We start from the raw sequence: 25,767 nt of genomic DNA, 5'->3' as shown, positions 1-25,767 counted from the left end.
TAAAGATTTTATTTATTTATTTGACAGAGAGAGGTAGAGGCACAGCGAGAGAGGGAACACAAGCAGGGGGAGTAGGAAAGAGAGAAGCAGGCTTCCCACCGAGCAGGGAGCCCGATGCGGGGCTCGATCCCAGGACCCTGGGATCATGACCGGAGCTGAAGGCAGTCGCTTAACCAACTGAGCCACCCAGGTGCCCCAGGATCTCATTTCTTTAGCTAAGCCTTGGATCTCTCAGACTTAAATTAATACCTAGAGGGATGTGCTACTGGGTTGGGGATTTTGTGATGTTTTACAGTATAACTTGGTACATGGAAATTTTCCTGATGTTGGTGAGTGACCTTGTGTCAATCTAAGCCATTCTGTGACCAACTTATCCTAGCAAGAGAATCTTCGAGTTAGGTGGCTAATGCTCTGACAGCTTTGTGGTTCTTGGCCCATGCCCATCAATCTTGTAGCTTTGGCTTCAGAGATTACCATTAACAATAGTCTGTCATTCCTTTCATGAGATTTCTTTAATAGTGACAGACCTCTTTTTTTTTTTTTAAGATTTTATTTATTTGACAGAGAGCACAAGCAGTGGGTGTGGCAGGCAGAGGGAAAGGGAGAAACAGACTCCCTGCTGAGCAGAGAGCCCAACATAGGGCTCGGTTCCAGGACCCTGGGATCATGACCTGAGCCAAAGGCAGATGCTTAACCGACTGAGCCACCCAGGTGCCTCTATAGTGACAGACCTCTTGATGGCTTTTAATAGTCTGACTTGTGCCTAGATTTTGATTTTGATGGTCAAAACAGTCCAGGTTTCTTGTCCATTTATTTTCCCAAGTCCCCCAGTGGTTTATGCTGTGTACTTACTTCAAGGCTTTGTGAGTCCCAAAAGGGCTGCCACCCACTGTGGACTCCCAGTATAACAACCCCAGACTCTTTCTGGGAACTTTAATAAATCCAAGAACTTTTCCAGGACCCCCAGAATCTTTCTGGGAACTTTCACAAACCTCAGAAACTTTCCCTGGAAGGTGAAGAAGATCCCACCTGCCTCTGAGGAAGGAGGGAGTGATTATTCATGAAGATCTCTGTGTAAAACACCAATCCTCTGATCGGATAACTGAATAAGAGTATTTACCATCATACTTTTATATTTTTAGAATCTTTGAGGTATAATTTTTAAACTTATGTTTCATAGTAGATTCAATTTCTTTAACTTGTGGTAATGTTATAAAAATTTCAGTTCTCTCACTGCTATTACAATTAGCATAAAGGCCATAACAAGATTTTAATGAATGATTAGAGTTTTTCGAGTGAAAATAGTATATCAGATATACATATAATCACGTTTTTTTAATTTACAATTCTCACTTTATAAGTGTACAGGAAAACATTGACTTCTAATTATTGAGGTTTGTTGTAAGGATATGAGCAAAAATATGGCAAAGTTGTTTTTTGTCTTACATCATCATCTTTCAGTCACAGTATGTAATTACACCAAGGTCATTGTTAATAACCTTCAGCAAGCTTATATTTTCCATGTTGTTTCTCTCATTGCTCAAATATTACAGATAAGTCCAAAATTTACCATTTCACTAATATATCAGTCTATTTCCAAAGATAGGGGTGCTTAGCTAATAAAATTAGGACTTGCTTATTCATCTTCCAACAAATATTATTCTCATTAAACAATGGACCTGTTTGAAATACACTTCACACACTAAGACTCTTATATTTTAAATTTTGTTTTGAACGTCACATATTTAAAAGCATTTCATGAATGCTAAATTAACATAGCTTTCTTCTTTTATTAAGTGTTTTAAAATAGCTGAAAATAAATATTTACAATTACTGGATTATTTTCCTGTGGAGAAGCAAAGTTGAGCAAAATAAGATATCCAGTATTTCTAGCTATCTCTTTTTTTTTTTCTAGAACTCTTAATTCAGGGGAAGAAAATAATTTCAAGGCAAAAATACCTGCACATGCTTACATTAAAAAAAAAAAAGTGCTTGGAGGCAGGGGAAATAAGCATTCTAGACTTATTGACTGTGATCACCTTATACCACCCTTTGAACTGTTTTCTTCATACTCCACTCACAACACAGATTTCTTCAAAATTTAGTACTCTATGCAAGTTGCTTGACAGCGCTCCAATAAAACTAGACACTCACACCAAAGCCTGTGCTCAGTTCAGCAGAAGTGAACATTTAACACACCATTAAGTCAGTCGTTAAGGCCACCTTGTTTTCTTTGCTTCGCTGCTGCCTCTCACACGGGGCAAAGGTACCCGAAGGGCTCCCAGGGAAAGAGGCACATCACAGGAGCAGGATAATAGGTTCAAAATAGCAAATAAGAGCTGGGGAAGGTGGTTGCTAGGATGGAAAATAGCTGGCTGCCCTTAATGTTCTCTGATTCTGTTTGAGAGCAAGGTTCAAAAGGAAAAACATATACAGAAGGATGGACCAATGAGGAGAAAGTAAATATTTAGATACATCTTTCCTTTGTATTTGCAAATGCTTTGTTCGTGTTTTCTATGTGATCAAGTACGACTTAAGAGATGTGAATTCCCAGCAAGCTGTATTTTTGTATAAGTACGCTAGGAAATACACCCAAGATGTTTTTTCCTACCTCTATATTCACTATAACAGAGTCTATAATAATTTTATGAATAAGGCAAGGAAATTAATAATTACAGTGTTAAGCTACCTCCCTGCCAATAGGCTAAGGTCTTTCTATGATTTGATGTATTAAATGTTCACCAAAAAAATCATTTTTTATTTTACAAATTAGGAAAGTAGGTTTCAAAGATATTAAGTAAGCTTATCTGAATTACCACAACTAATAACAACAAAGTGGAGTTTTGAAATAAGTTCCAATATTATTCCCTAAAGCATCTATGATTCACATAGCATCCCCTTATGTCTCTTTAAAATTTGTCATTTAATCTGATAGGTATGGATCAAGTTGATTTGTCTGCTGAGATTGGGTGTTAAATAGCTACAAATATCTCACTTGAAATTGAGCTTTGGTAATTTCCATTCATTTGCAACTTTATTCATAGATATTTCACATACCATACAATTCACCCTTTTAAAGTATACTATTCAATGGTGTTTACTATATCCACAATGTTGTTCAACCATCCCTACAATAAATTTTAAAATATTTTGGTCACACCAAAAAGAAACCTTATATCCTTTTGCAGTCGCCCCACCATTTCCCACAACTTCCCAACCCAGTCCAGATAGTCACTAATCTACTTTTAGATCTTCAAAGATTTGCCTATTCTGGACATTTCAATACAAATGGAATTTTAAAATACGTGGTTTTGTCACAGACTTCTTTCACTTAGCATAATGCTTTCAAGGTTCATCTGTGTTGCACGTATCAGCACTTCATTTTTTTAATTGCTGAATTTTTCATTGTATGGATATGCCATATTTTTTCCCATGAATCAAATGATGGACATTTAGCTTGTTGCCACTTGGGGGCTCTTGTGAATAGTGCTGATCTAAATGTTCATGCACAAGTATTTGAATACTTGTTTTCATTTCTCTTGAGTATACATACAGGAGTAGAAGTGCTAGGTCATATAAATTCTAAGTTTAACCTTTTAAGGAACTGTCAGACTGTTTTTGAAAGCAGTCGACCTCCTCTTTTATTCCTGTTTCCAGTAAGTGGAGTCTTCTACCTTTTTTATCTTGGTCAGTTTAGCTAAAGGCATATTGGTTTTGTTGATTTTTTTCCCTCTATTTTTTTATTCTCTATCAATTTATGTTCTAATCATTGTTACTTCTTTTTGCTGGCTTTGAGTCTAGTTAGTGTCTGAAGATGAAAGGTAAATACATATTTTTCAATGAGTAAATACTTTGTTTATTTACATGACTATCTTCTCATAGTCAGGATCAACTATTCTAGAAGTAAGGAAACATGACTAATTTGTCACAACTGCCTAATATAAGCTTTGGCCCAAACTACTGAACTACTAAACTTACGGATAAAATACTGAAAACACATTTTTAAGTGCAATGAGGAACTAACAAGAAAATAAGGGATAATCAAGACCAAAACCTAAGTAGGAAATCAGAGACAGATAAACAGCATACCATTTTCACCTTGAGAATATCAGCCAAAGAAAAAAATTGAGCTCTAATCTCACTTACCTAAGAAGTGAAACAGAACACTGTCCAAGGTAGGAAGTCTAACGGGGTACTCAAGGTTAATCAATAAACTGTATATTAACCTCCTTCCCCAAGGTTACAGTAAAGAAGTTGCCCAACACCAAGGGGAAAGCATATGATATAAACATCTATATAATGTTCAAAGCATTTAAAATAAACATATTGTTGATCATATGTGAAAAAACTATGAAGACAATCAAGGGAATGATTATCCCTAAATTCATGGTAATGCTTCCTCTGAGCAGAAAGAGATAGAGACACATGGAAATTTTAAAGAATATAGTAAAAAAAAATTAATAAGTTGGGTGGTAGAATGCGGGTGGTCATAACATTCTTCATATTTTATAATTTTAAACAGATATTCTTTGATATGTGTATGTACTAGATTTTAAGAGTATATATATATATATATTTATATTTATATTTATATAACTGGAAAGAAAAACCTAGATCATTTTTCAAATAAAATAAAGCCTAGAGAGGTTGTATGACTAGCTCAAACACAAATAGCTTGTTAATCAAGTCAGGACTAAGCTGTATTTTCTTTAATAAGTAACTATTAACTTGTTTTTTTTTTTTTTTAAGATTTTATTTATTTGTCAGAGAGGGGTGGGAGAGAGCACACAAGCAGGGGGAGCGGCAGGCAGAGGGAGAAGCAGACTCCCCGCCGAGCAGCGAGCCCGATGCAGGACTCGATCCCAGGACCCTGGGATCATGACCAGAGGCGAAGGCAGATGCTTAACGACTTAGCCACCCAGGTGCCCCAGTAACTATTAACTTTTTAAGAGCCATCTACAAAATAGTATAACCCTAACACTAGAAAAACAACTTTAAATATCAATAATGTAATTTGGCCATAACTGTGTAGTGTAACAAGTGTTTATGTGAATTATCATTTTTGTTAAGTCTCCTAACAGCCGTGGCTGCAGTGCTTTGCACTAAAATTTATCCGCTGTAGCTCATTTGCTGCAAATTCGTAATCCCAGGTTTACTTTTCCTATGGCACAAAACAATCTTGAAAAGATGTACTCTGTCTTGTGTTGTCAAGTTAGATAAGTAGCTTTTACTACTTGAAAAATAGCATTGGAAATTTATAAGAATATAATCCCCTGTGTAAAGAATACACAAGACAGAGTACATACACCTATACAATTTTTTCTTTGTAAGGAATCACAAAAATCTTGTAAATTATGTTATTTTACCACAGATTTTTAGAAGTGGTTTTAGTCAGCCTCGGAAGTTTAAAGACATATCATAAAGGAAAACTTAGGGGGCGTCTGGGTGGCTCAGTTGGTTGATCATCAGATTTTTGATTTCTGCTCAGATCATGATTTAGTGAGATTGAGCCCCTCATTGGGTTTGTTCTTGGCTGGGAGTCTACTTGAGATTCTCTCCCTTTCCTTTTCCCTCTCCCTCTGCCCCTCCTCCCCTGCTCACTTGCTCTCTCTCTCTCTCTCTCTCTGTCTAAAATAAATAAATAAATAAATCTTTAAAAAAAAGGAAAACGTAGGCAAATTATAATGGAATGAGGGCCTATGTTCCTGATGCTCAGCAAGGCCAAACACTGACGCCAGGCTTGCAGCAAAGAAGTTTAATTCACAAGGCAGCTAAATGAGGAGATGGGAGAAAAATCTCAAATCCTCCTCCCGGGGGAGGGGGGGGAAGAAGGGGAAAAAAAGAAAAGAACAGGGGCGGGGTGGGGGGGGATTCTTTGGCAGGGAGAGCATGGGCAAATGTGACTGATCATGGGCTACAAAGTGGGGGGTAAAGATGATGCAGTCATTGGTCTCTTCAGGCACAATAGATCATCATGCTTTACATCACATGTTCAAAAGATGGGGCTTTGACACAACCGGGGGGTGGAGAGTTCAGGCTCCTTGACATCAAAAGGTCACCTATCAGACACTGGAGCAGGCCCAGTGATATGGTCCGTGGTCTCCACGGGTCTGAACTGGGTGGAAGTGGGCCTTAGTTCAAGGAAGACAGCTAGGCTCCATGCCGCTTAGAAGCAGGCAGTTAGAAAGTCTATTACTAAAAGACACGGGCCCTAGGTTACAGTTTACCCTAACTACCCTAAACATAAGGCAACAATAATTTACCCTTGTTTTAAATAGATTAAAAGTAAAACTTTAATTGTGAAGCATCGGTTTCAAAAGCTGATCCCAGCATTGTTTAGATCGTATTCTCAAAGTGTTCCTGGACCAGCCTTACCATTACTACCTGGGAACTGGTTAAAAATGCAAATTCAGCAATTCGTGAATTCGTGAGTTTTAATGAGCCCCTCCCCCCCCCTCCCCGCTGTTTCCTATGCAGGCAGAGAAACTCGGGTCTAAAGCAGGACTCTGCCCTCTGGCTAAACATTGAAATCACCTACAGAGCTTAAATCAGGATTTTAAGAGTGAGATGTCTGGAAACACTTGAACAGGGAGGAGTCCTCCGACGTAAGGTAATGTTTGTAGAAAGGGAACAGTCAAAATAGTAATAATTGCCATTTATGAAGCACTAGTCAAAATACAAGGACCATCTGTGTGCTTTGGAAACATTTTGTTTCTTAATCGTCATAAGCCACAACAAGGTTGGGGTAAAAAACAATATATACATGTACAGGGTCATGTAGGGATGTCACCCCCAGAGAACTAAAGCCTTTTGGACTCCACCTCTAAGCACATTCATATTAGTCAAGTTTATTAGATTTACGTAAAAGAACCCAAGCCAATTTATGAATCCAAGCTGGAAACGCTCCCAAAGAGGACCAGATGTGTTTTTGTGCAATGTGATCAAAGTGTTTTCTTAACTATAGGCGTGGTACATGAGAAAGCAAATGATAAACAGAAGTTCCTTGAGGAATATGGATTCTGATGAATTGAAAATCTAAAACATCAAGCCACATCAGACAGTAATGGTGATTTTGCTAATGAGAGTGAACTATCATCCTTTGTTTACACGTATCCTTCTCCACATCCAGGGCATACTCATGGACTGGAGTCTCTAAGGGACCACAGCTAAATCCTCCAATGGCCATCAGAGGGATGTTTCTCAAAACCAGATACACATTAAAACGACCTGGAAGATTGTTTTGTTTGTTTGTTTGTTCTTAGCATCAGTGTCTAGATTCTATATCCAGAGATTTTAAGTTGAAGTGGGCCCCAGACATGAGCATTTGTTAAAATTTCTCCAGGTGATTCTAATGCATTACAGGGTTGTAAACCCCTGCCCTAGAGTCCATGGTTCTCAACCTTGGCTAAATATTAGACCAGTGATTCCCACAGCCTGCAGCAGAAACACCTAAGGGGAGAAGGTAAGTGGTTATAGACTTCATGTCCACCAAGCGATAGAAATAGAAACTGGGCATGACTTGGTATATGTGCCCAGCTGCTGATTCTAGTTTCAAATGATGAAACTGTATTTGAAACAATACAGATGCCATAGTCTGATACATAGGAAGATCTATAAAACAGGCAGAACTTATATAATGTATAAGGAGAATTTGGTTTTTCAGTGGAGAACATGCATGTCTGTAGCTCACATCTGATCTGATTCTCTAGAAGCTATTTTGCAGCTCTGTAAAGTGTAGATAGCGGATAACCGTGGAAAATGGTTATTGTCTGTAGACATGCACATCCTGTCTGTCTGGAAAAGGATCTAATGACTTCCTTTCTCCACTCCAGAAGGAGCTAGTTTTACTTGCATTTGCACAATAATTTAACAATAAATGCGTCTGTTTTTCTACTTTTCCTTTGAACTAGTGGTTAGACATTACCAGTTTCATCATTAGGTTAAAGAAAATTAACACATATTTATTTCTGTATCTCCATGGGAGATAGGATGTTACCACTCTCTAGAAGTTATTTTTTTTTTTTAATTTTATTTATTTGACAGAGCGTGCACAAGCAGGGGAAGGGGCAGGCAGAGGGAGAAGCAGGCTCCCGGCTGAGCAAGAAGCTCGACATGGAACTCAATCCCAGGACCCTGGGATCATGACCTGAGCCAAAGGCAGATGCTTAACCGACTGAGCCACCCAGGCACCCTCTAGAAGTTATTTTTTAAGATAATATAATAGTTTTGATTATTTTACTCCTTCAAATAAGGATAGCAGCAAGAGACTTTTTCAAAGGAACATTTAAGCTAAGCATTTTAAATTGTACCAGTTTGATGTTCAATAAAAATATTTTAAGTATTATGTGCTTACCAAGATACAGTACAAAAATATAAACTGAGTGATTCCCAGAATCATTTCATCCTAAATATGAATATAGTAAATATCTTGTGGTATTAAAAAAAAAAAAATTCTAAAGGAAATACCAGAATCAACCACTAGGTGGCAAAGTAGCATTTGTGATGTCAAATACCAAGCAAGGCCTGAAATCAGTTCACTGTTAACTTAATTGAAATAAAGATGTTCACTGGATTCTGATTCTGTAACATTTTATATATTCGCCCTCATTCAAATGACACTACCTGTAGCTCGTATTCTCAAGAAAAAGCAATCTTTGCAATAAACTTGAAAACAACACAAGAAGTTTAAAAATATTGTCTTGAACCATCTATTCTGAAATCAGCTAAATTTAAATTTAAAATGTTTTTTATATAACAAAATGCTGAAGCTGAAAGGACTTTAGATGTCATCTAGAATAAGTCTTTTAATGTTGTAACTGATTTTAAAATCTTCTCGATCATTAAAACAAAAATTCCTGATCATTAATTATTCCAGTTCCTATTAACCATTTTCACCTAGAGAAAAATGCATTGTCTCACATGGCAGCAGCATCCTACCGTTTTCAATTTCTTTGATTTTTAATTAGGTTTTATATAAGTAGCAAAAATATGTAATTAGCCTCCATCTACACACTACTCAAAATTTTTAAGAATACTAATCCTTAACCCACTTTTAAGCAGTTTTATTCTTTTAGAAAATTGTTTTATATGGAGTAGATTCTGAGCTCCAAAACTTCGGAGAAAAAAATAGCTAAAGCTTGAAATTCTAAAGGAGAAAACATTTCATGACCTTTCAAGGTAAACAAAAGGGAGGTATCCAGAGGATGTCAGAATGTTCTATTAGCATATATCTGTAATAAGTCAATATATTTCTCCTTCACCTGAAAAATATGCCAAAAAGGAAAAATAAATCCACAGACTATAGTTTCAGTGAAATTATAAGATAGATATCCATAGGCCCCATATGAGTAAAGGCTGTCAAAGAGAGCTGAGATGTGTCAAAAACAGCACAGAAGTGACAAACTATGGTAAAAGGGTCCCCCTCTGTCCTGCACCTTTATCTTTATTTAACACTATAGCTTGAGGTTTTATTTTTCCTTTTGTTTTTTGTTTTTCATTTTATTTTCATTTCAGTTTTTGAAAATGTTTAATTTATCTTCTATGTCATACATTCTATTTGATAGATCGTCTTAACCCATCATTCTTCTTAATAGGCGAACTCTAGGGGCATTTCCACTAACACAGGAACAAACGTAGGCTGCCTACTATGTTCTTTTTGCTTAGTAATAAATTAACATAAACATCATAGCTTAAAACACCATACGTGTATTATTATTACTCCTGACCTGTATAAACACACGTGTATTAACACCATACGTGTATAAATGTGTGTTTATACAGGTCAGGAGTCCAAGTATGACTTAGCTGGGTCCTGGGCTTAGGGTCTTGCAAGGTTACAATCAAGGTATTCTGAGCTTAGAAAATTTAATTCATTCAAAATAGTATAAATCACAAGCTGGTAATCCCTTTTCTTAACAATGGCAAAGTGTTCGACTGCCAAGATCCCTGGTACAGAGTTATAATTTAAGAGTATTACGTATACAATTGCAATGCACATTCCAAATTCAATCTGTAACAGACACATTTCAGTAAGGTAACTGGTAAAATGTTTCTCTCACTCTCTCTCTCGCTCTCTCACACACACAAACCCACACTTTGCCTGCATATGTGTGCATTATGTTTTGCTGGGCGTGTTCTCTGCCACACTAAAGCTCCATAAGCCCATTCGAAGTGGCTGCGCTCCTGAATATGGTGCAGCTCCTTTGGGCTTATTTCACTGGGGACGAGGAAGTAAAAATGAGACACCTGAAAACTCTTCCTAACCTCTGCTTTATGCTTCCAACATTGTCCGCACTTTCTCTGCCATGAGATGCGGGAATGCAAAACACCAACATCAAGTGAGAGCGCCCCTCAGTAGCATCAGAAGGCTTTCTTTCACCAAAACTCAACAAAGATACATTTAAATAGCTGAATTTAATTAGAAGGAAACTATAGCTCAATATTTCTGCTAATGAAAATACTAGATATTGGACACACGCCTGTATACTGAACAAGGATTCTTGAAAATATAAGAACACAGTAACAGATATTAATGGGTCAAGAAGTCAAAAGTAAGCAAACATAAAGAGCAGAGAACTATCCACCTAGCTAGACATACCTTGTATCAAAATAACATCCTCTCCAAACGATGAAGGTTTTGCTCCATTCATTTTTAGTATTTATTGCTGTAGAGCCATTTCTAGTTTTTTTTTTTTTTTAAAGATTTTATTTATTTTTTAGAGAGCGAGCGAGAGAGAAACAGCATGAGAGGGGAGAGGGTCAGAGGGAGAAGCAGGCTCCCCGCTGAGCCGGGAGCCCGATGCAGGGCTTGATCCCAGGATCCTGGGATCATGACCTGAGCCGAAGGCAGACGCTTAACCATCTGAGCCACCCAGGCGCCCGAGCCATTTCTAGTTTTGTCTTGTTGTTTGTAGATAACCACTGTCACCCCATGTGCATATTGTGCGATTGTAAATTCACCTTTGAGATTCTAAAACTTCCCCAAGTATATCAAGTTTTGGCTTTTTGTTAACTTTATTATTTGGGTTCTCCTAATCCCATAAATCTAAATACTCAAATCTTTCTCCAACTCCAAAGCCGTCTTTTGTGTGTGTTTTAGGTGGAAGCTGCCTCCTTGTCCACACTGCCCTTCATTTCTGTCGTTCCTATTTTACGCCTGTCTCATCCTCTGGGTCCCGATCATTTCTCCTATTATTTTCATCTCTTTATTCTTGATTGTTGTTCTGTTGTTGTTGCTATCTACACATTTATTTTAGTCTATTTTTCAAGATGTTGAGAGTTTTAATGTCCTCAAAGGTCATACAGTTTACTTGGCAAATACTTCCTTTGGTCCTTGTTCAGAGCCTATTAACCCTCTCTTTATTTTTGTTTTCATCATGAGAGTGCCCACCTTGATTCCCAACCCCTGTTTCCCCCATCCCTCCACCCTCCCCTCTGATGACCATCGGTTTGTTCTCTATAGTTAGTCTGTTTCTTGGTTTGCCTCTCTCTCTCTCTTTTATTTTTCCTCATTTGTTTTGTTTCTCAAATTCCACATATGAGTGATTCATATGGTATTTATATTTCTCTGACTCCGTTTGCTTAGCGTTATACTCTGTAGCTCCATCCATGTTCTTACAAATGGCAAGATTTCATTCTTTTTTGTGGCTGAGTAATATTCCATTTTGTGTGTGTGTGTGTGTGTGTGTGTGTGTGTGTGTTACATACACACAAGATCATCTTTATCTGCTCATCTATCCATGGACACTATCCATGGCTGCTTCCATATCTTGGTCATTGTAAATAATGCTGCAATAAACATACAGGTGCATGTATCCCTTTCAGTTAGTGTTTTTGTAGTTTTGGGGTAAATACCCAGTAGTGCAATTCCTGGATCGTAGGGTAGTTCTATTTTTAATTTTTTGAGGAACTACCATGTGATTTTCCGCAGTGGCTGCACCAAAATTGGTGGCATTCCTACGAACAGGGCAAGAGGGTTTCTTTTCTTCCACATCCTCACTAACACTTGCTGTTTCTTATGTTTTTGATTTTAGCCATTCTGACAGGTTTGAGGTGATAGCTCATTGTAGTTTTGATTCGCATTGCCCTGATGATAAGTGATGATGAGCATCTTTTCAGGTGTCTGTTGGCCATCTGGATGTCTTCTTTGGAGAAATGTCTGTCCATGTCTTCTGCCCATTTTTAATTGGATTTTTTTGTTTTTTGGATATTGACTTGTACCAGTTCTTTGTATGTTTTGGATACTAACCCTTTATCGGATATGTCATTTGCAAATATCTTCTCCCATTCAGTAGGCTGCCTTTTAGTTTTGTTGATGGTTTTCTTCACTGTGCAGAAACTTTTTATTTTGATGTAGTCCCAGTAGTTTATTTTTGTTTTTATTTCCCTTGCCTCAGGGAAATGTTGCTACGGTCTATGTCAGAGAATACTGCTTGTGCTCTCTTCAAGAATTTTTATGTTTTCAGATCTCACTCTTAGGTCTTCAACCCATTTTGAATTTATTTTTATTTATGGTTAAGAAAGTGGTCCAGTTTCATTCTTTTGCATGTAGCTGTCCAGTTTTCCCAATATTATTTGTTAACGAGACTTTTTCCCATTGTATATTCATTCTTCCTTTGTCAGAAGATTAATTGACCATGTAGTTGTGGGCTTAATTCTGGGTTTTCTATTCTACTCTATTGATCTATGTGTCTATTTTTATACCAGTACCACCCTGTTTTAATTACTACTGCTTTGTAATACAACTTGAAATCTAGAATTATAATACCTTCAGTTTTGATTTTCAAGATTGCTTTGGCTATTTGGGATCTTTTGTGGTTCCAAACAAATTTTAGGGTTGTTTGTACTAGTTCTATGAAAAAATGCTGTTGGTACTGTGATAGGGATTGCATTGAATCTGTAGATTGTTTTGGGTAGTAAGACACTTTAAAAATATTTGTTTTTCCAACCCATGAGCATAGAATGTCTTTCCATTTCTTTGTATCGTCTTCAATTTCTTTCATCAGTGTTTTATAGTTTTCAGAGTATAGGTCTTTCACCTCTTTGCTTAAGTTTATTCCTAGCTATTTTATTGTTTTTGGTGCAATTGTAAATGGGATTGATTTCTTAAATTCACTTTCTCTTGCTTCATTATTAGTGTATAGAAATACAGCATCCTTGTCTTGTTCCTGACCTTAGGGGGAGAGCTCTCAGTATGATGTTGGCTGTGAGTTTTTCGTACAAGGACTTTACTATGTTGAGGTATGTTCCCTTTAAACCTACTTTGTTGAGGGTTTTTTTTTTATCGTGATGGATGTTGTATTTTGTCAAACGCTTTTTCTACATCTATTGAAATGATCATATGGTTTTTATCCTTTCTCATCTTGATGTGATGTATCATGTTGATTGCTCTGCAAATATTGAACCACCCTTGCATCCCAAGAATAAATCCCACTCAATCATGGTGTATGATTTTTTATTATATTTTGGATTCAGTTTGCTAGTATTTTGTTGAGGATTTTTACATCTATATTCATGAGAGATGTTGCCCTGTATTTCCCTTTCTTTGTGGTACCTTTATCTGGTTTTGGTGTGAGGGTAATATTGCCCTCATAGAATGAACTTGGAAGTTTTCCTTCCTCTTGTATTTTTTGGAATAGTTTGCGAAGAATGGGTATTAATTGTTCTTTAAATGTTTGGTAGAATTCACCTGTTAAGCCTTCTGGTCCTGGACTTTTGTTTTTTGGGAGCTTTTTTCATTACTGATTTAATTTCATTGCTGGTAATTGGTCTGTTTGAATTCTCTATTTCTTCCTGCTTTAGGTTTGGTAGATTATGTGTTTTTAGGAATTTATCCATTTCTTCTATGTTGCATAATTTGTTAGCATGTAGGTTTTCATAATATTCTCTTATAGTTGTGTGTATTTCTGTGATGTTGGTTGTTACTTCTCCTCTTTCATTAGTAATTTTGTTTATTTAGGTCCTCGGTCTTTTTTTTTTAATGAGTCTTCCTAGAGGTTTATCAATTTTATTGATCTGTTCTGCTGTTTCATTTTCTATATCATTTATTTCTGCTCTAATATTTATTATTTCCTTCCCTCTGCTGGGTTTGGGTTTTGTTTATTGTTCTTTTTCTAACTCCTTTAGGTGTAAGGTTAGGTTATTTGAGATTTTTCTTGCTTCTTGAGGTAGGCCTATATTGCTGTAAACTTCCTCTTAGAACTGCTTTTGCTGCATCTAAAGATTTTGGATCATTGTGCTTTCATTTTCATTTGTTTTCATGTAATTTTTTATTTCTTCTTTTATTTCTTGGTTGACCAATTCGTTGTCTAATAGCATGTTGTTTAACCTCCATGTATTTGTGCTCTTTCCAGATTTTTTCTCGTGGTTGATTTCTAGTTTCATAGTATTGTGGTCAGAAAAGACAAATGGTATGACTTTGATTTTTTTGAATTTGTTGAGACTTGTTTGGTGGCCCACTATGTGATCTATTCTGGAGAAAGTTCCATGTGCACTTGGAAAGAATATATATTTTGCTGTTTTAGAATGGAATTTTCTGAATATGTCTGTTAAATCCATCTGGTCCAATGTGTCATTCAAAGCCACCATTTCCTTGTTGATTTCCTGTTTGAATGATCTGTCCATTGATGTAAGTGGGGTGTTAAAGTCCCCTACTATTATTGTATTACTATCGATTAGTTCTTTTATGTTTGTTATTAACTCTTTTACGTATTTGGGTGCTCCCATGTTGGGTGCATAAATATTTACAATTGTTATATCCTCTGGTTAGATTGTCCCCTTTATAATTATATAGTGTTCTTCTTTATCTCTTGTTACAGACTTTTTTTAAAGTCAATTTGTCTGATATAAGTATTGTTTCCCTGGCTTTCTTTTGGCATCCATTTGCATGATAGATGTTTCTCCAACCTCTCACTTTCACCCTGCAGGTATGAAATGAGTGTCTGAAACGAGTGTCTTGTAGGCAGCATTTAAGTGGGTCATGTTTTTTTAATCCATTCTGTCATCCTTTTTTCTTTTGATTGGAGCATTTAGTCCATTTACATTCAAAATAATTTGATAGATATGTATTTATTGCCATTTTGTTACTTGTTTCGTGGTTGTTTCTATAGATTTTCTCTGATCCTTCTCTCGCTTTCTCTCATGGTTTGCTGGCTTTTCCTTAGTGATACAGCTGGATTCCTTTCTCTTTATTCTTTGCATATCTATTACTGGGTTTTTATTTGTGGTTACCATTAGCTTTGTATATAACATCTGCACATAGCAGTCTATATTGAGTTGATGGTCGCTTAAGTTTAAACCCATTCTTTACCCCTCTCTTCACTATGTTTTAGGTGTATGGTGTCATATTTCACATCCTTTTATTTTATGAATCTCTTGGATGGTTTTTACAGAAATATTTATTTTTACTGCTTTTGTTTGTTTTTTGGTTTGTTTTTGTTTTTGTTTTTTTACTTTCATACTCTCACGGTCTTCTTTTCCACTCAAGAGAGTCCCCTTTAGTATTTCTTGTAGGGCTGGTTTAGTGGTCATGACCTCCTTTAGTTTTTGTTTGAGAAACTCTTTATCTCTCCTTCTATTCTGAATGATAGCCTTCCTGCATAGAATATTCTGGTTGCAGATTTTTCCCTTTTAGCACTTTGAATATGTCATGCCACTCTTCTGGCCTGTAAAGTTTCTGCTGAAAAGTCCGCTAATAGCCTTATGGGGTTTCCCCCTTGTATATAGCTGTCTTCCTTTCTCTTGCAGTTATTAAGCATTTTCTTGCTTGTGCTTTGGTCAGCTTGGTTACTTGCCATTACTCTGTCTTCCAGGTTGTTAGTTCACTCCTTTGCTTCATCTTGCCTGCTATTTATTCCATCAAATGTATTTTTAGTTTCATTTATTGGGTTCTTGATCTCTGATTGGTTCTTTTTTATCTCTGTTCTAAGAGTCCCACTGATGTACTCCACTCTTTTCTCCAGTCTAGTGAGTGTCTTTTGATCATTACTTTAAATTCTCTATCAGGCGTATTTCTTACATCCATTTTGCTTTGGTCTCTGGCTGTGGTTTGGTCCTATTCTCTCATTTGGAAGATGTTGCTCTGTCTCCTCATTTTGTCTGACTTCTTGCGTCTGTTTCTGTGTGTTAGGAAGGTCAGCCACTTCTCTTGCTCTTAACGATAATAGCCTTATGAAGAAGCAGTCCTGGAGTGCTCTGCAGTGCGGTGTCCCCTGTTCCCCCGGGGTCCAGCCACTTCAGGGAGCATCTTCTACGGGTATTGCGTGGGCTCTGCTGTTGAGTCTTGGCCTCTTTTTCCTTCAGTCCAGTTGTCTGCAGAGGCACTCTTTGACTATTGTGGGCAGCAAGGTGTGCAGTGGTCTGCTTGCAAAATAAGACCTACTCCTGAGGCCAGAACTGAGATCTAGCAAAATGTGCAGGGCAGGAGGTGGGCTGTTGGCAGGGTTTTTGTTGGTCTTCTGGGGGAAGGGCCCGCAGCTCTGGGACTGAGGGAAGTGTGACTAGAAAGGGTGGATCTGCCAAAGTGCTTGGTTGGGGGCAGGCAGGGCGTGATGCAAACAAGTTAGTAAGAAGTGTGGGCTTTGTTTTTTTTGTTTTTTTTTTTAAAGATTTTATTTATTTATTTGACAGAGACAGAGACAGCGAGAGCAGGAACACAAGCAGGGGGAGAGGGAGAGGGAGAAGCAGGCTTCCCGCGGAGCCGGGAGCCCGATGTGGGGCTCGATCCCAGGACCCTGGGATCATGACCTGAGCTGAAGGCAGTCGCTTAACCAACTGAGCCACCCAGGTGCCCCAGAAGTGTGGGCTTTGTGCTGGTTCCTGCAGGTGGCCATGTTTATGCTAGGGGGCAGGGCAGGGAAGTGACCCCTGCCAGCTTCCTGGTTCCTGGAAGGGTTGTCCCCATGATCCCTGTCTCTCCAGGCCATTGCTCTGAGATAAGCAAATCACTCTCCCTCCTGTCTGCCCTTGGCTGCTTTTCAAACTGCTAGTTCTATGTTGTATCTGTGCGGGCTGTTGATCATGCTGTCTCTTTAAAGGTGGGGGCTCTGCTTCCTAATGCCATTCAGGCTCTCTCAGAGCCCAGCCAGCTGATGTTTTAAATTCCAGCATTTAAGTCCTGCTGGTTTTAAGGACTCAAGAGATTAGGTGCCACTCACTTTCAAAGGCAAATATTATGGAGATTGCACCTCAGGCTCCTGGGCTCCCTGGTCTGAAAGTCTGTCCTCTGCCCTACTCTGCACCGCCAGCTCCCTCCGCACGGAAGACAGGCTGGTTCATTTTACTGCCAGACCAAGTCTTCACTCTTTTTCCGATGTGACCTCTTCCCATTGTGTAAAATTAATAAATATTATTCACCCTGCCATGTTAAGTATAAGTAATAGAAGATAGGCAGCATTCTGACATTCGTGTCTCACAAGGAGATTTGCGGGGCAGAGCGAGAATAAAGTGCTAAGCTTAAGTGGAAAACAGCTGTTTTTCAACATGCAGTTCAACAAATATTTCTTACGGTTTTTAAATGTGACTTGAGTTTTACTAAGCATAAAATAAGGCATATTTTGGGGCACCTGGGTAAGGGTCCTGGGATCAAGCCCTGCATTGGGCTCCCTGCTCAGCAGGAAGCTTGCTTCTCCCTCTCCCACTCCCCCTGCTTGTGTTCCCTCTCTTGCTGTGTCTCTCTCTGTCAAAATAAATAAATAAATAAAATCTCTAAAAAAAAAATAAGGCATATTTCACCAATTTGGTACATGCAACTAAAATCTTTATATGTAAATCTAGTAAAAAATTAGGAGATCAAATAACATTGCATAGGATGGCCAGTTAGAGTACTTATTTCCTAATTGTGTATTTACCATATTTCCTATAGATTTCAATGTCTTAGAAGATATCTCCTTGAGTATGTCAGTATTCCAGAATGACCTCTAGATTAGGCAGCTAAAGATGTGTGGACAGGTGCCTGGCTCTGAAATACATTATCAAGTAAACAATAAAGACTTTCTTCCAGAAGACTGCTGGAAGTCACCCGAAATTCATACACATGTCCTGCTTGATGCATGCCCTAATCCAGTTCAGATGTTCAGATGATCCAATCCATGTTCAGATTATAGAAAACACTAAATAGCCAGTGTGGTCACTGGCTTTTGGTTGGGCTCTAAGATCCTTTTGCCTTACCTGGTTTTGCTCTAGTATTTAACCTCTCCTTCCTTCTACCCCATTCATTCTAGCCCCCCACCCCATTCCTTTCTCTTTCTCTCTGTGTGTGTGTGTCTCTGGTTTGGAAAAATATCTCAGTACTATACTTGTCAGAATTACAAAATATTCTTTACTTGTATTTATTTTGTAAATACGAATGTCAGGATTCTGCCTATTTTCTATAACTTATAATACTTAACATGGTAAGGTGAATAATATTTATTAATTTTACACAGAAATCACTATTTGCAGATGGGTGAGAGATACTTTTTCAGGGAAAATTTAGTAGGTCTATGTTGGTATTGCAAACCAAGTATAGCAGGAATTATTTTAATAAAAACTTGAAAAACAAAATCCAGAAATTCAAATCACATAATCTTGTCCTTGCAAGGAATAAGGCTTACAGATTGCAAGCAGCTTTCTATACTTGAAAACACTGAAAGTAATTTTTACATATTTTACAAATGAAGAATCAAACTCATCACAATATCAATAACTGACTCCATATACTTAAAAAGTGATTGGACAATCTGAATCTCCTATATAACTGTGATATTAATGTGCTTCCACTTTGTGATTCTGTTTCTGGTTTTGTTGTTGTTGCTAATGCCATTGCTGAAATTAGAGTAGACAAATCCGTTTGTGCCTGTCTTGACCATTGTCCTTTCTAAACAATGCTGTGCCTTCTACAGCCTCTATTGATAAAAACCAGGTGACACTTCTCCCAGGCCACAAATAGGTGTGACAGGGTCCTATCGCATTTTCTCACAGATAGCTAGGGCTCTCATATTCTCCTGCACAGAAATTTGAATTGAAAACATATGGGGAAAATGAAGCCATTATCAGTGGGAAATAAATCTGAAATAATGCCATGAGGTAGACTTGGGGTCATCATGGGTATGCTGAGTTGAGGTGATGAGGAGAAAAAAAACTCTAAATAGGAAAATGGTGAGGATATGAATAAGCAGGTGTTAAGAGGTAGAGAACTGCAGTTAGAGAAGAACTGTGTTTTCAGCATTTCTGTAACCCAGCATACTTGAGGTTTATGGAAAACTTGAGATGTTAAGGCCTAAGTCTCTATGGGAATGGGTTGTGGGAGACCTATACATTAGATATTGATATTTCTAGGTGGCCTAGTAGGTACAAAATTTTCCCCAAGGTGTTTTTGGTATTTGTCACCATCTCAACCATCATTACCATTTACAGCTGTTTGCCCTAATATAACATTTTAGTCTGTATTGTTTATTAAGCTAATACAGCATTTTCCTTACAGAATTGCTATTTTTTTAAATGTCATTTGCAATCTTCATTACTACTACCAACTCACTAGACAAATGTTCCCAGCTGATTTGAGACTTTCACACACCACAGAAGGGATGTAAAGGAAAATCCTTATTCGAATGCCAATTCTTCAAAGAATTGAGACCTGACTGACCAGAGTAAATAAATTTCACATCCAAGATCAGTGTGATCCAAGCAAAGGAAGCAACCAACACCAAGTCCCTGGGGCAAAAATGAATTGAACACCTTCACTTTAAGAGGAGAAACTGAGATACTGGGAATTGAAGATCACACAGCAAAGCTGGGACTCAAACCAAAATATTTTTACTCAAAGTATATTTATCTTCATAAAGGAATGAAAAACCCAGATGTAAAGTGCATGGATTACATAGTCTATAAAATCAAATTTACTTTCTCAAATATTGTCAATAATTCCCATGGTAGAAAAAGAACATCCTGTAAAAGATAGGAGCACTAATAAAATGAAATATCATAAAAGTCACATGGCAGAGGGACATTTAATAATACAGGAAATGTTAATTATATTTTGTAAAAAGTAGATTTACAAAGATTATGTAGTCTGTCTTTCCCCTCCTCCTCTCTCCAAAGAGACGAGAGGAGTCTGAACTATGTAAGCTGTGGTAGTTGGGAGGGCTTGAAGCCCCATTGGGGCAGCGGGCAGTGTGGAATATCAGAACCATTATGGAACTAGGAGGGCATCTGTGCTAGGAGGTGCCCTGACATTGAATGTGGGAGCCGCAGCAGAGTGAGGAGGGCTTTTGCTTAGGGAGGTGGCCAGCTCAGGGTGTCAGAGCCCAGGAGAGGTTGGGAGGGCATCCATGCAGGCATTGGCCTGATGAAGAGTGTCACAACCCTGGTAGGGAAAAGGAAGTGTTTGTGCAGAGACCGTGGCAAAAGTGGCAGGAGATTATATCCAGGCCAGGAGTGACATACAGAGAGACTGATAAAATTAATAACTAAGAATAATGAGAGTCGGTTTCTCAATGTCAATGGAGAGAGGGAATGATATGAAAAAGACGACGACTAGACAGAATGCTATGGTGTTAGAATTTGGAGATATCAGTGTTAACTCATGGTTTAGCTAGGTAGATAGGCAGATAGCTATAGATATAAATGTGTGCATATACGTACATGTACACATACATACAGTGTGTGTGTGTGTGTGTACCTAGCACCCAGATCTTGATTTCTTTTTTTTTTTTTAAAGATTTTATTTATTTATTTGAGACAGAGAGAATGAGAGAGAGAGAGCACATGAGAGGGGGGAGGGTCAGAGGGAGAAGCAGGCTCCCCGCTGAGCAGGGAGCCCAATGCGGGACTCGATCCAGGGACTCCAGGATCATGACCTGAGCCGAAGGTAGTCGCTCAACCAACTGAGCCACCCAGGTGCCCCAGATCTTGATTTCTAATATCATTCTCTACTGAAAGGAACCAGGACTACTTGTAAAAACAAAATATAAGAGGAAGAAAAACAAAAAGAAAGAAGGCTGATTTCAACATTGCTGGGGAAAAGAAGTATCAGATGAGGCTGGAACACATTTCTGTGCCAGAAAGAAAGGAAATGTTCCAAGAGTAATGGGGAACTGTCAAAAGGGCGCAGAAGCCAAATCAAATGACTCCCACTGCTCACATCTGGGATAATTGGAGCCTCAAAATAAATGATATTAATGTCTTATAATCCTTTGAATAAAATAGAAACACACAAGTCTATATTATATGAATTAGAATTTTGATAAGGAACAGGGTATTTATATTACTCATCATACAGACCATCTCTTCCCTCGTATTTCTTTTCCTTTCTTGGTTCTCCTCTGCCACCATCCCCATCTTCTTTCTGTTGGTATTCCCTGGTCTATCCTTAGCCCTAAGCACTTCTTACACTGATCAGTGAATAAATTCAAACAACCTCGAAATTTAGTTCTCCCTGATTCTCCCTTTCCCTAAGTCCCTACATCCAAAAAATAATCATTTTTATTAATTGTATTTTTTGTACCATTTCCCAAAACTTCACCATCTATTCCAACCCAACTATTTCTATGTTAATACAAGCCTAGATTACTGCCTTCTTTCTACCTTCCCTGCCTCTAGCTTATTCTGCCATTCATTCATCAAATATGTATTTAAATTCTATTATGTATTAGCACAAGACAGTCCCCACTCTCAGGTAACTGACAGTTTAGTGGTGATTAATGAACTAAGTTAATAAATAACCATGAAATGGATCTTTACAGTACAATTGTGATAAGGGTTACAAACTACGGAGTTTGTGATAAGATGTAACAGAAAAAAGATCTAACAAGGAGGATTATAAATGTTGTCATCAAGAAATTTGCAGTTGAGCTGTGGTCTGAAAACAAGAGTGGTTATTATGGTGGGACGGGTGGGATAGAAAATACCAAATGGATGTTCTGGACACCAGAATAAGCCAGTGTGGCTAAAGAATAATGAAAGAGAAAGAGATGTGGATGAGGGATAATTGAAGGGAATATTAAAATGAATCTAGATGTACTGGACCTGGTGGTGTTAGGGAGAGAGAGGTATTAAGGATGACTTCTCAATTTCTGATTTTAGCAACTAGTTGGATGTGATCATGTTATTTGCTTTGAAAAAGAACACTGGAGTAATCCCAGGCTTACAATGGGAGAGGAGGGAAAAGAACATAACTTTACTTTCAGTTTCAGGTATAATGGCTTTTATTTGCTGCTAGAAGCTCTTAGTAGTGACACTGGAGCTCAGAGGAGACATGATGGACATAGGAATTTGAGAGTAGCTATAGCGAAAAAAAAAAAGACTTTTCAGATACTCAGGAGTCAAAGAAGGAAGGACACCTTTCTAGGTGCAAGATGTGATTAACAACCCTCATTTCTGCTGCCATATCAGATTAATAACTGAAATACGTCCATTGAGATTAGCCATGTAACGCTCATTGATGGCTGTAGAATAAATTACTTTAAAACTCTTCAACACGCCAGTCAACGGGTGGAGTGGTAGCTTGGCTTCAGCCACATCGTGGACATTCCTGACTGACTCACCTCCACTTCAGGGCACTTAATCTCCTTATTTCTCACTGCCCTCACCTATCAGTGCCCCCTCAGAAGTATTACCGTTCATTCAAGCCCCGATCCAAGTTCTTCCCAGCAACAAACCTTTTACACTTTGTGTTTTTATTTACAGCACCCATAACTATTGATGTGCATTGTGATTTCTATACATACTTCTCTCTCCTTATGAAAATATTAGCTCTTTGAGAGAAAGGATCATATTTTGTTGATCTCTGCTTCCTCAGTGACTTGCACATGGGAAGCAAATAGGTGTTTAATTGTATTTTCTTAATTTCCATTACTCACGACTTGCTTTTCAATGGATTTCTTATTATCCTGTTTCTCTTTTTTATGTGCATTTCTGAAAGAAGCTGACAAGATGTTTCCGAGTGAGCTTTGCCAGGTGTTGGCACATTCGTGGAGTCACCATGGATACAAGTTCTGTTCCTCAGTTTTTAAGTCAAGAATCTTAATTTCACCAGTCAATCTATTGGTGGCCAGCTTCTACTGACAACCACTAAGTTTACCAACCATACTTAGAGTATGTATACATACATTCTCAAGATGATACACATTCATATGTTAAACATGCAAGTTAAAGGATAGTTTGCTCATGATTATGAAACATAGAAAAGGTAATAAATACATTAATATTCAGCTTTTATGTGATTTCCATATTTGATGTTTTGACAAAGGGAAAAGAGTGAGAGAAAAGACAGAATCTGTAGCTACAAAGCTGAAATAGGAAGAACATAGTGTCTTTGAAATCAAACAGACCAGGGGAGCAATTCCAACTGTGCTGCTTAGAAGCTGTTTTATCTACGAACCAAATTGAGTTATTATGAAAATTAAATGAGTCAATTTATGAAAAGTTCCTAGAGTACAATATTGAGATGTACTACAAATATTGATTCTCATTCTTTCATCCTTGTTTGTATCAATGTATTCTATTCTATGTCCTTTTGTCCCAATTCTCCACCTATCTGAGGAAATGTATGTTTCCTACTCTCTTCACATCATTTTCCAGCTGAAGGGCTACTTTATTTGTCAGCATTTTCTGGAATCATTGCAATAAGCGATCCCAGAGACTCTGGAGTAACAGGAAAGCAAACATGACTTTCTATTACTCAAAAATCAAATGTAAACGTGCAAATAACTGATTCTACTTACCCTCCAAGCCCTGACCATCAAAACATGTTAGAATATCCAGAAGATAACTTTGGGAAAACTCTGTGTGTGCAAGTGAATATTCTAGACCTGTTTTATCTAGAGAGACAGAATGTGGGAACAAATAGATGTGCTCATGTTGTCGAAAGCCGACCTCTGCGCTCAGGAGCCAAAATGCGTAACGCGAAACAAGAGTTTGGGTATAAAGAGGAACCACAGTTATGTTGGTTGCTGGGCAAGGGAGGCTACAGCAGGCTAAGGGCTTTGAAACCGCAAGCCCGCCTGAACCAAAGGGCTGGAGGGTTAGAGGGAAAGACAGGATCTAGCGAGTTTCCACAGGAATGTGAAAGCGCTGCCAGCCTCTTTTGTCAGGTTTTCAGGGTGAATACGGGTTCCTGAAACAAAAGGCTAAGACGAGGGAGGAGGGAAAGTGGGGAAGGTTTATGGAAGAGAAGAAAAAGGTTACTTAGTTTAAAATCGAGCTTCGTTCGCTGAAGCATTGCTACAGCCATTTTGATTTTTGTTCAGCTTTATGCTTTTAAGCAGTTTCATTAACACGAATTCTCTTAGGCCCTGGGCCTTGCTAACCTACTGTGATGGTTAATTTTATGTGTCAACCTGACTGGGCCAAAGGATGCCCAGACATTGGGTTAAACGTTTATCCTGAGTGCCTCTAGGAAGGTGTTTCTGGATGAGATTAACATTTGAAGTGGTAGCCTGAATAAAAGGGATTGCCCTCCTTAATGTGAGTACTCTCCTCTAGTCGGTTGAGACCCTGAATAGAACAAAAAGGCAAAACCTACTTTGAGTAGGAGGGAACTTGATTTGCCTAATTGCCTTGAGCTGGAACATCAGTTCTTTCCTGCTTCAGACTCTAACTGAAATAGTGCCTCTTCTGGGGTCTCCAGCCTGTCAGCCTTCAGTTCCCCCCCGGGATTCAACGTGCGTGTTTTAGGACTTGTCAGCCTCCGTAACACCATAAATCAGTTCCCTGTAAGAAATCTTCCGATAGAGATATGCATATGATATAGGTGTGTGTGTGTGTTGGTATATGTATGTCTATATGTGTATTTATATCTAAATCCTTTTGGCCGTGTTTCCCTAGAGAACCCTACTACACCTATCCTGGAGAAATTGGGAGAATGAAGGAGCCTGGTGAGGGTTCTCCCTATGACATAGCTGATGATCAAGCTTACTATAGATTATCTTCAATATTTACTACCTTGACCACTGTCTCCAGCTGTCTTGATTAAAAGCATACTGTTACTAGACATACTTAGAAGTCTTTGCCAGCCTTTAAATATTTTCCAAGATATTCAGGTAAACAGATTCCTGAGTTGTTCTACAAAAACACAGATTGTAGACTTTTTTCTCCTTGACCTATTCAATAGTACCTTGACTTTTTTTTTTTTTACATTTGTAAGGAAGTATTTAATCCATCCCAAAAGTATTTATTAAATACATTGTTGAAGCGAATGCATGCTTTTTGAAATTCCGTGATTTAAAAAATGTCTCCCCATGCACTCTGCTCTCTGAACACATGGGCCCACAAACACGTACCATCCATAAACGTTTAGATGAGAAAAGGAGCATCATATTTTATTTAGAATTAAAACATAATAATTATACTTTATTGAAAATAGTTTGAAACCAGCTGCTGTCAAAATCTGCGCCACCTTTTTTTTTTTTTTTCAGGTAGCTTATTTGCTGTGGAATTTTCCATAGAAAAAAAATAAAATGCTACCTATGGTTCATTTTACATAATCTTGGAATTTTAGTAACAGATGAGCCATGGTATAAATTTTTAACTGAAAAAGGGCTTAAGAAGCAACATAAATTTGAGAAAACTAGTCATTATAGATAAGCTTCCATCAGTAAAATAATCCTTATTACAGAATTAACTTTCTTTTTTTTAAAAAAAAAGATTTATTTCAGAGAGAGAGGGAGATAGCACACCAGCAGGGGGAGCGGGAGAGGGAGAAGCAGACTCCGCACTGAGCAGGGAGCCTGATGTGGGGCTCGATCCCAGGACCCTGGGATCATGACCTGAGCTAAAGGCAGACGCTTAAAG

This window comes from Leptonychotes weddellii, chromosome 12 (genome assembly GCF_054177405.1).
Source record: "Leptonychotes weddellii isolate Sample4059 chromosome 12, ASM5417740v2, whole genome shotgun sequence".
Classification (NCBI taxonomy): Eukaryota; Metazoa; Chordata; class Mammalia; order Carnivora; family Phocidae; genus Leptonychotes; species Leptonychotes weddellii.
Note: the sequence above shows the minus strand (reverse complement) of the source record.